Below are 9,547 nucleotides of genomic sequence, written 5' to 3'. Positions count from 1 at the left end.
ATTAATCACGGTACTCCATTCTGCTTGTTTGTTTTATCTGTCGGCCCCGTTGCCTAGTCAACGCCATTTTACCTGCCGTTTGTTGTGCTAGCTGATTAGCCTCGCCTACTGTTTTAGCTAGCTTTCCCAATTCAACACCTGTGATTACTGTATGCCTCGCTGTATGTCTCTCTAAAATGTCAATATGCCTTGTATACTGTTGTTCAGGTTAGTTATCATTGTTTTAGTTCACAATGGAGCCCCTTGTTCCACTCTTCATACCCCTGTTACCTCCTTTGTCCCACCCCCCACACATGCGGTGACCTCACCCATTACAACCAGCACGTCCAGAGATACAACCTCTCTCATCATCACCCAGTGCCTGGGCTTACCTCCGCTGTACCCGCACCCCACCATACCCCTGTCTGCGCATTATGCCCTGAATATATTCTACCATGCCCAGAAACCTGCTCCTCTTATTCTCTGTCCCCAACGCTCTAGCCGACCAGTTTTGATAGCCTTTAGCCGCACCCTCATACTACTCCTTCTCTGTTCCGCCGGTGATGTGGAGGTAAACCCAGGCCCTGCATGTCCCCAGGCACCCTCATTTGTTGACTTCTGTGATCGAAAAAGCCTTGGTTTCATGCATGTCAACATCAGAAGCCTCCTCCCTAAGTTTGTTTTACTCACTGCTTTAGCACACTCTGCTAACCCTGATGTCCTTGCCGTGTCTGAATCCTGGCTCAGGAAGGCCACCAAAAATTTAGAGATTTCCATACCCAACTATAACATCTTCCGTCAAGATAGAACTGCCAAAGGGGCAGGAGTTGCAGTCTACTGCAGAGATAGCCTGCAAAGTAATGTCATACTTTCCAGGTCCATACCCAAACAGTTCGAACTACTAATTTTGAAAATTACTCTCTCCAGAAATAAGTCCCTCACTGTTGCCGCCTGCTACCGACCACCCTCAGCTCCCAGCTGTGCCCTGGACACCATTTGTGAATTGATCGCCCCCCATCTAGCTTCAGAGTTTGTTCTGTTAGGTGACCTAAACTGGGATATGCTTAACACCCCGGCAGTCCTACAATCTAAGCTAGATGCCCTCAATCTCACTCAAATCATCAAGGAACCCACCAGGTACAACCCTAAATCTGTAAACAAGGGCACCCTCATAGACGTCATCCTGACCAACTGGCCCTCCAAATACACCTCCGCTGTCCTCAACCAGGATCTCAGCGATCACTGCCTCATTGCCTGTATCCGCCACGGAGCCGCAGTCAAACGACCACCCCTCATCACTGTCAAACGCTCCCTAAAACACTTCTGTGAGCAGGCCTTTCTAATCGACCTGGCCCGGGTATCCTGGAAGGACATTGACCTCATCCCGTCAGTTGAGGATGCCTGGTCATTCTTTAAAAGTAACTTCCTCACCATTTTAGATAAGCATGCTCCGTTCAAAAAATGCAGAACCAAGAACAGATACAGCCCTTGGTTCACTCCAGACCTGACTGCCCTCGACCAGCACAAAAACATCCTGTGGCGGACTGCAATAGCATCGAATAGTCCCCGTGATATGCAACTGTTCAGGGAAGTCAGGAACCAATACACGCAGTCAGTCAGGAAAGCTAAGGCCAGCTTCTTCAGGCAGAAGTTTGCATCCTGTAGCTCCAACTCCAAAAAGTTCTGGAACACTGTGAAGTCCATGGAGAACAAGAGCACCTCCTCCCAGCTGCCCACTGCACTGAGGCTAGGTAACACGGTCTCCACCGATAAATCCATGATTATGGAAAACTTCAATAAGCATTTCTCAACGGCTGGCCATGCCTTCCGCCTGGCTACTCCAACCTCGGCCAACAGCTCCACCCCCCCCCCCCCCCCCACAGCTCCTCGCCCAAGCCTCTCCAGGTTCTCCTTTACCCAAATCCAGATAGCAGATGTTCTGAAAGAGCTGCAAAACCTGGACCCGTACAAATCAGCTGGGCTTGACAATCTGGACCCTCTATTTCTGAAACTATCCGCCGCCATTGTCGCAACCCCTATTACCAGCCTGTTCAACCTCTCTTTCATATCGTCTGAGATCCCCAAGGATTGAAAGCTGCCGCAGTCATCCCCCTCTTCAAAGGGGAGACACCCTGGACCCAAACTGTTATAGACCTATATCCATCCTGCCCTGCCTATCTAAGGTCTTCGAAAGCCAAGTCAACAAACAGGTCACTGACCATCTCGAATCCCACCGTACCTTCTCCGCTGTGCAATCTGGTTTCCGAGCCGGTCACGGGTGCACCTCAGCCACACTCAAGGTACTAAACGATATCATAACCGCCATCGATAAAAGACAGTACTGTGCAGCCGTCTTCATTGACCTTGCCAAGGCTTTCGACTCTGTCAATCACCATATTCTTATCGGCAGACTCAGTAGCCTCGGTTTTTCGGATGACTGCCTTGCCTGGTTCACCAATTACCTTGCAGACAGAGTTCAGTGTGTCAAATCGGAGGGCATGCTGTCCGGTCCTCTGGCAGTCTCTATGGGGGTGCCACAGGGTTCAATTCTCGGGCCGACTCTTTTCTCTGTATATATCAATGATGTTGCTCTTGCTGCGGGCGATTCCCTGATCCACCTCTACGCAGACGACACCATTCTATATACGTTCGGCCCGTCATTGGACACTGTGCTATCTAACCTCCAAATGAGCTTCAATGCCATACAGCACTCCTTCCGTGGCCTCCAACTGCTCTTAAACGCTAGTAAAACCAAATGCATGCTTTTCAACCGATCGCTGCCTGCACCCGCATGCCCGACTAGCATCACCACCCTGGATGGTTCCGACCTTGAATATGTGGACATCTATAAGTACCTAGGTGTCTGGCTAGACTGCAAACTCTCCTTCCAGACTCATATCAAACATCTCCAATCGAAAATCAAATCAAGAGTCGGCTTTCTATTCCGCAACAAAGCCTCCTTCAGTCACGCCGCCAAGCTTACCCTAGTAAAACTGACTATCCTACCGATCCTCGACTTCGGCGATGTCATCTACAAAATGGCTTCCAACACTCTACTCAGCAAACTGGATGCAGTCTATCACAGAGCCATCCGTTTTGTCACTAAAGCACCTTATACCACCCACCACTGCGACTTGTATGCTCTAGTCGGCTGGCCCTCGCTACATATTCGTCGCCAGACCCACTGGCTCCAGGTCATCTACAAGTCCATGCTAGGTAAAGCTCCGCCTTATCTCAGTTCACTGGTCACGATGGCAACACCCATCCATAGCACGCGCTCCAGCAGGTATATCTCACTGATCATCCCTAAAGCCAACACCTCATTTGGCCGCCTTTCGTTCCAGTTCTCTGCTGCCTGTGACTGGAACGAACTGCAAAAATTGCTGAAGTTGGAGACTTTTATCTCCCTCACCAACTTCAAACATCAGCTATCTGAGCAGCTAACCGATCGCTGCAGCTGTACATAGTCTATTGGTAAATAGCCCACCCATTTTCACCTACCTCATTCCCATACTGTTTTTATTTATTTACTTTTCTGCTCTTTTGCACACCAATATCTCTACCTGTACATGACCATCTGATCATTTATCACTCCAGTGTTAATCTGCAAAATTGTAATTATTCGCCTACCTCCTCATGCCTTTTGCACACATTGTATATAGACTCCCCCTTTTTTTTCTACTGTGTTATTGACTTGTTAATTGTTTACTCCATGTGTAACTCTGTGTTGTCTGTTCACACTGCTATGCTTTATCTTGGCCAGGTCGCAGTTGCAAATGAGAACTTGTTCTCAACTAGCCTACCTGGTTAAATAAAGGTGAAATAAAAAATAAAAATAAAAAATAAATTCAAAAAATCAACTTTTTCACCCCGGACGCTTTATCTAGACATGGTTCTACTGGACCTCCACCAGCCGAAGCTAAGTAGTAACATTAACATTATGCCTTCTAATTGCAGTCGCTGTACTCATAAAATACAGGAGAACTTAGGGTGAGGATTGCTATGCTGCAAGCCCAGCTTCAGACACAATCGTTAGTAGGCGGGACAATAGAACGAGTCAAAACTCACCCAAGGCTGAAAAACAGTAAAAGAACGTTGGCTGAGCTGGAACACTAGCGCGAGCCCATAGCAAATGAATGGAATCGAACGTTCACAGAGCCTGTTTTAACTGGAGTGATGCTTAGAATTCCATTTAGCTTAAATAGCACAAAGAACATGTATCCCTTTTTATTTTACCAGTACAGTCTGTTCGTCGGATGAAACTGGAAAAAAACAACTTGTGTAGAAAGTAAACATCAGCCCGTTGATGCTGTCAACTATGCTTATGTCTGAGTAATGAGAAAGATGCTGTCAACTATGCTTATGTCTGAGTAATGAGAAAGATGCTGTCAACTATGCTTATGTCTGAGTAATGAGAAAGCAGGGAAAAAATGAAGACTTCTGACTATTTCTGGTCTAGTGATAGATGGCGTCCGACTTGATATTTGGCGAAATAGACGGACCTTAATATATTTTTATTTAACTAGACAAGTCAGTTAAGAACAAATTCTTATTAACAATGACAGTCTAGGAACATTGGGTTAATTGCCTTGTTCAGGGGCAGAATGACAGATTTATACCTTGTCAGGTTGGGGAGTTGATTTAACAACCTTTTGGCTACTGGCCCAATGCTCTAACCACTAGGCTACCTGCCACCCCGTACTTACTCTTCAGCAGTGTCTCACAACTCAATCGATGGTTGAAAACTGTTTTCTGCCCCTCCCAAAAGATAGAATTTGTAGATAATTGGCCATCTTTCCGGGACTCACCCACAAACAGGGCCAAGCCTGGCTTGCTGAGGAGTGATGGACTCCATCCTAGCTGGAGGGGTGCTCTCATCTTATCTACCAACATAGACAGGGCTCTAACTCCTCTAGCTCTACAATGAGATAGGGTGCAGGCCAGGCAGCAAGCTGTTAGCCATGACTTAAAGATTGCTGTACACCAGAAGAACCCATCCAACTTGAAGGAGCTGGAACAGTTTTGCCTTGAAGAATGGGCAAAGATCCCAGTGGCTAGATGTGCCAAGCTTATAGACACATACCCCAAGAGACTTGCGGCTGTAATTGCTGCAAAAGGTGGCTCTACAAAGTATTGACTTTGGGGGGGGGGGGGTGAATAGTTATGCAAAGCTCAATTTAAAAATATGGCGAGAGCATCTTCAGCTTGAGCTCCTTTAAACATTTGTTGAATACGTGGAGTGGAACCCACTTAACCGTTCTAGCGGCTCTATCTTCCTATCTCCAACCGGAGCACTTTCTTCCTCACCCCATCTGCCAACGAGGTGACACAGATGCCTGACCCCTGACCCCTGTAGGACGACAGTCGGCATCGGAGCTGGAGTTTGTATCCCTCCAGGACTGTGCTCAGTACCCAGGGAGACTCCACCTGCCTCTCCCATTTGGGCCTGGGACAGATGGCCGAGACCGACCACCAGCATCTCTGGAGGACTGCCGGGGACCATCCTTCTTAGCCGTGTGTGTTGAATCATCTCTTCTTTCCCCCCTTTCAGGGGTAAATAACACCTTCATCTTGTAATGAACACTAGAGAACTATTTACAGCATGATACACAGAGGCAGTGGGAGCAGATCAGCACATCACGTTACAGCAGCACAGCCTACTGCAGTGCCTGGACGCTCACCGACCAATAGAGCTATAGGCTGCTATACTATCCACCAATCAATGGATCAGACTGGATCCATGTTCAAACTGTTTCCTGCAAATTGCACTTATTACATTCCCCAGTAGGTGTCAGCACCACTCCATTGTGTCCTCTGTCCTGCTCTGTCCTGCTCAGTCACAGCGGATCAAACTGAAATACATCACTGTAATGTCCAGTAGGCTACAGTCAGTGCATCATATTATCATAAGTCTTTCAGTCAAGTATAGAAACAAATGGCCATTTTCAAACAAACCCAAAACATGCCTACTGGGGGTTTGGTCATGGACAATCCAGTTGTTGTTTGGTGCTTGTTCATGATATAACTACTGTATATATGCATGTGTTTTGTGATACTGGTTGAGTTATATATTAACAAACTGAGTCTCTAGCAGGTGTGTTGGGGTGTATAATGATATTCTAAAGTAGAAGCTATGGTACAGTATACTGCTTACGTTCAGTGTCACTTCCTTACTGTAATTTGAAATTGTAATGTGTGGCTCTGCCAACCTTCACCAGAGCAGTGTTCATTACTGCTGCATCAGTTTCTATCCCTCTCTCTTTCTCTTAACGTCCTTCACTAACTATGTTCCATGTGTTACATTTGAATCCCCCTCTCCCCACTCATCCTAGCCTCCACACTTCATTAATCCCCCCCTCACGGAGACTGAAGAGGAGAAATAGGGGAGGGGGATATAGGGGGAAAGGCAGTGAGAAAGTCTTTCTGAGCAAAGAGCGAGGTTAGGGGTTGGGTGGGGGTGGAGAGAGATGAGTAGTGTATTGGGAAGGTATTGGGTATTGGGGTGATGCCTCTCAGTCTCAACCTCTCTCCGTTTTGATCAGAACTGCTCATTCCTTTCCTCACTCTCTTCCCCTCTCCCTCTGTTTCTGCCACTGCCTGGCTACCACTCTGCTGCCTCTTCCCCTCTTTTTACCTCTCTCCCTCTGTTGCTGCCAGCTTCTCTTCCTCTCTACCACCACAACCTCCCTCCCTGCCCCACTCTCCTTGTTTCTCTCTCTCTCCCCCCTCTCCCCCTCCTCCTCCTCATCCCCTCCCTCTGTCTGTTGCTGCCCGACTTGCTCCTGACTTGTCCTCCCTCCCTCTCTATTCCACTCTACCCTGCCTCTCTCTCTCTGTTGTTCCCCATCTCTTTCTCTGCTCTCTATGTTCAGTGGTGCAACATGAGGCAGTTTGTGGCTATCTGTCTGTTTGGACTCTCAGCTCTGCTCCACGGTGAGTGACTTTCATTCCCTCTCTCTCTCTGTATGTGTGTGTATGTATTTGTTGTGTGTGTTTGTGTGTCTGTGTCTGCAGGTATGTGTCTGTCCGTGAATGTACAGTGTGTGTGTGTGTGTGTGTGTGTGTGTGTGTGTGTGTGTGTGTGTGTGTGTGTGTGTGTGTGTGTGTGTGTGTGTGTATATGTGTATGTGTGTGTGTGTGTGTGTGTGTGTGTGTGTGTGTGTGTGTGTGTGTGTGTGTGTGTGTGTGTGTGTGTGTGTGTGTGTGTGTGTGTGTGTGTGTGTGTGTGTGTGTATGTGTATGTGTGTGTGTATGTGTGTGTGTGTGTGTGTGTGTGAGAGAGAGATCACTGTATGCATAGTGTCACTGCAGTGACAGTGAATTTACACAACTTTCTATAAACAGGGACACACAGTTTGTATGTCTGGGTGCACGGCCATTGATATATGAGATAACTCAACCTTACAGTTCCAGCTGTATAGCAGAGAGAGAAGAGAGGAGAGGGAAATGAACAGAGAGGGAGGAGAGAAGACGAGCAGGAATAAAGAGAGACAAGGGAGAGGAATGATCACAAAGCTTACAGGTTAGGATGTTGTTCATCACAGTTGTAAAATCCAACCCTCCTGTCTGTTTTAATCCATTGTTGGTTGATGTGTTCCTCTCTGCACCAGCAGCAGTATCTTAGATGACTAACTGTATATTGATATGGGCATCTCCATGCCCCATGTAAAGCTCATGATGGGGAGCACATCAAAAGCTAATAGTCAATATTTTTGAGAAGTTAAGAACATACAGTGCCTTCAGAAAGTATTCAGACCCCTTGGCTATTTCCACATTTTGTTACGTTACAGGCTTATTAGAAAATGGATTAAATAAATAAAAATCCTCAACAATCTGCACACAATACTCCATAATGACAAAGCAAAAACAGTTTTTCAAATGTATAAAACATTTCCATAAGTATTCAGACCCTTTGCTATGAGACTCAGGTGAGCTCAGGTGCATCCTGTTTCCATTGATCCTGTTTCCATCCTTCAGATGTTTCAACAACTTGATTGGAGTCCACCTGTGGTAAATTCAATTAGTTGGACCTGATTTGTAAAGGCACACACCTGTCTATATAAGGTCCCACAGATGACAGTGCATGTCAGAGCAAAAACCAAGCCATGAGGTCAAAGTTATTGTCCATAGAACTCTGAGACAGGATTGTGTTGAGGCACAGATCTGGGTAAGGGTACCAAAACATTTCTGCAGCATTGAAGGTCCCCAAGAGCACAGTGGCCTCCATCATTCTTAAATGGAAGAAGTTTGGAATCACCAAGACTCTTCCTAGAGTTGGCCACTTGGCCCACTTGGCCAAACTGAGCATTTGGGGGAGAAGTGCCTTAGTCAGGGAGGTGACCAAGAATCCGATGGTCAATCTGACAAAGCTCCAAAGTCCCTATGTGGAGATGGGAGAACTTTCCAGAAGGACAACCATCTTTGCAGTACTCCACCAATCATTCCTTTACAGTAGAGTGGCCAGACTGAAGCCACTCCTCAGTAAAAGGCACATGACAGCCCACTTGGAGTTTGCCAAAAGGCACCTAAAGGACTCTCAGACCATGAGAAACAAGATTCTCTGGTCTGATGAAACCAAGATTGGACTCTTTGGCCTGAATGCCAAGCATCACGTCTGGAGGAAACCTGGCACCATCCCTACGGTGAAGAATGGTGGTGGAAGCATCATGCTGTGGGGATGTTTTTCAGCGGCAGGGACTGAGAGACTAGTCAGAATGGAGGGAAAGATGAACAGAGCAAAGTACAGAGATATCCTTGATGAAAACCTACTCCAGAGTGCTCAGGACCTGAGATTGCAGCACAGAGCCAAGACAATGCAGGAGTGGCTACAGGACAAGTCTCTGAATGTCCTTGAGTGGCCCAGCCAGAGCCCAGACTTGAACCCGATCGAACATCTCTGGAGAGACCTGAAAATATCTCTGCTGCGACACTCCCCATCCAACCTGACAGCGCTTGAGAGGCTCTGCAGAAACTCCCCAAATAGAGGTGTGCCAAACTTGTACCATCATACCCAAGAAGAATAGAGGCTGTAATCGCTGCCAAAGGTGCTCCAAGTAAGTGCTGAGTAAAGGGTCTGAAAGCTTATGTAAATGTTTTTGCTTTGTCATTATTGGGAGTTGTGTATAGATTGATGAGGGGGAAAAATAATTTAATACATTTTAGAATAAGGCTGTAACATAACAAAATATTAAAAAAAGTCAAGGGGTCTGAATACTTCCCGAATGCACTGTATACTGTACTGTATGTGGGCCTACAATAACCTTGTTAGACATTGCTACAGAATTGAATCAACTGCACAGATACATTAAGTCTGATACAGTTGTGAAACAGGAGTGAGTGAAGTCAGTCCACGATGGAGCTGCTAGAAGTGAGGATCCTGGTCCTCCTGTCCGTCCTCCTGTCCGTCCGTCCGTCCGTCTGTCTGTCTGTGTGGAGTGTGTTAGTGTTTAATGTGTCTCTATTTGAAGGACTCGAGCAGACGTTTTAACGGCCACAGAAAAGACTCTTGTCTGTTACTGATCGAGTCACTTAACAATTAACTGGCCTGTCTGGATACTTTCTCCCTCTC

The 9,547-nt window shown here is 46.7% G+C and overlaps 1 pseudogene; it reads left to right on the top strand.

Moving 5' to 3' along the window:
• Positions 1–6,525: 6,525 nt before the first annotated feature.
• Positions 6,526–9,547, top strand: part of LOC135574970 (neuronal acetylcholine receptor subunit alpha-7-like) — an 11,103-nt pseudogene continuing 8,081 nt past the window's right edge.

The sequence above is a fragment of the Oncorhynchus nerka genome, linkage group LG14, assembly GCF_034236695.1.
Source record: "Oncorhynchus nerka isolate Pitt River linkage group LG14, Oner_Uvic_2.0, whole genome shotgun sequence".
Taxonomy (NCBI): domain Eukaryota; kingdom Metazoa; phylum Chordata; class Actinopteri; order Salmoniformes; family Salmonidae; genus Oncorhynchus; species Oncorhynchus nerka.
This window is presented reverse-complemented; position numbering and strand designations above follow the sequence as displayed.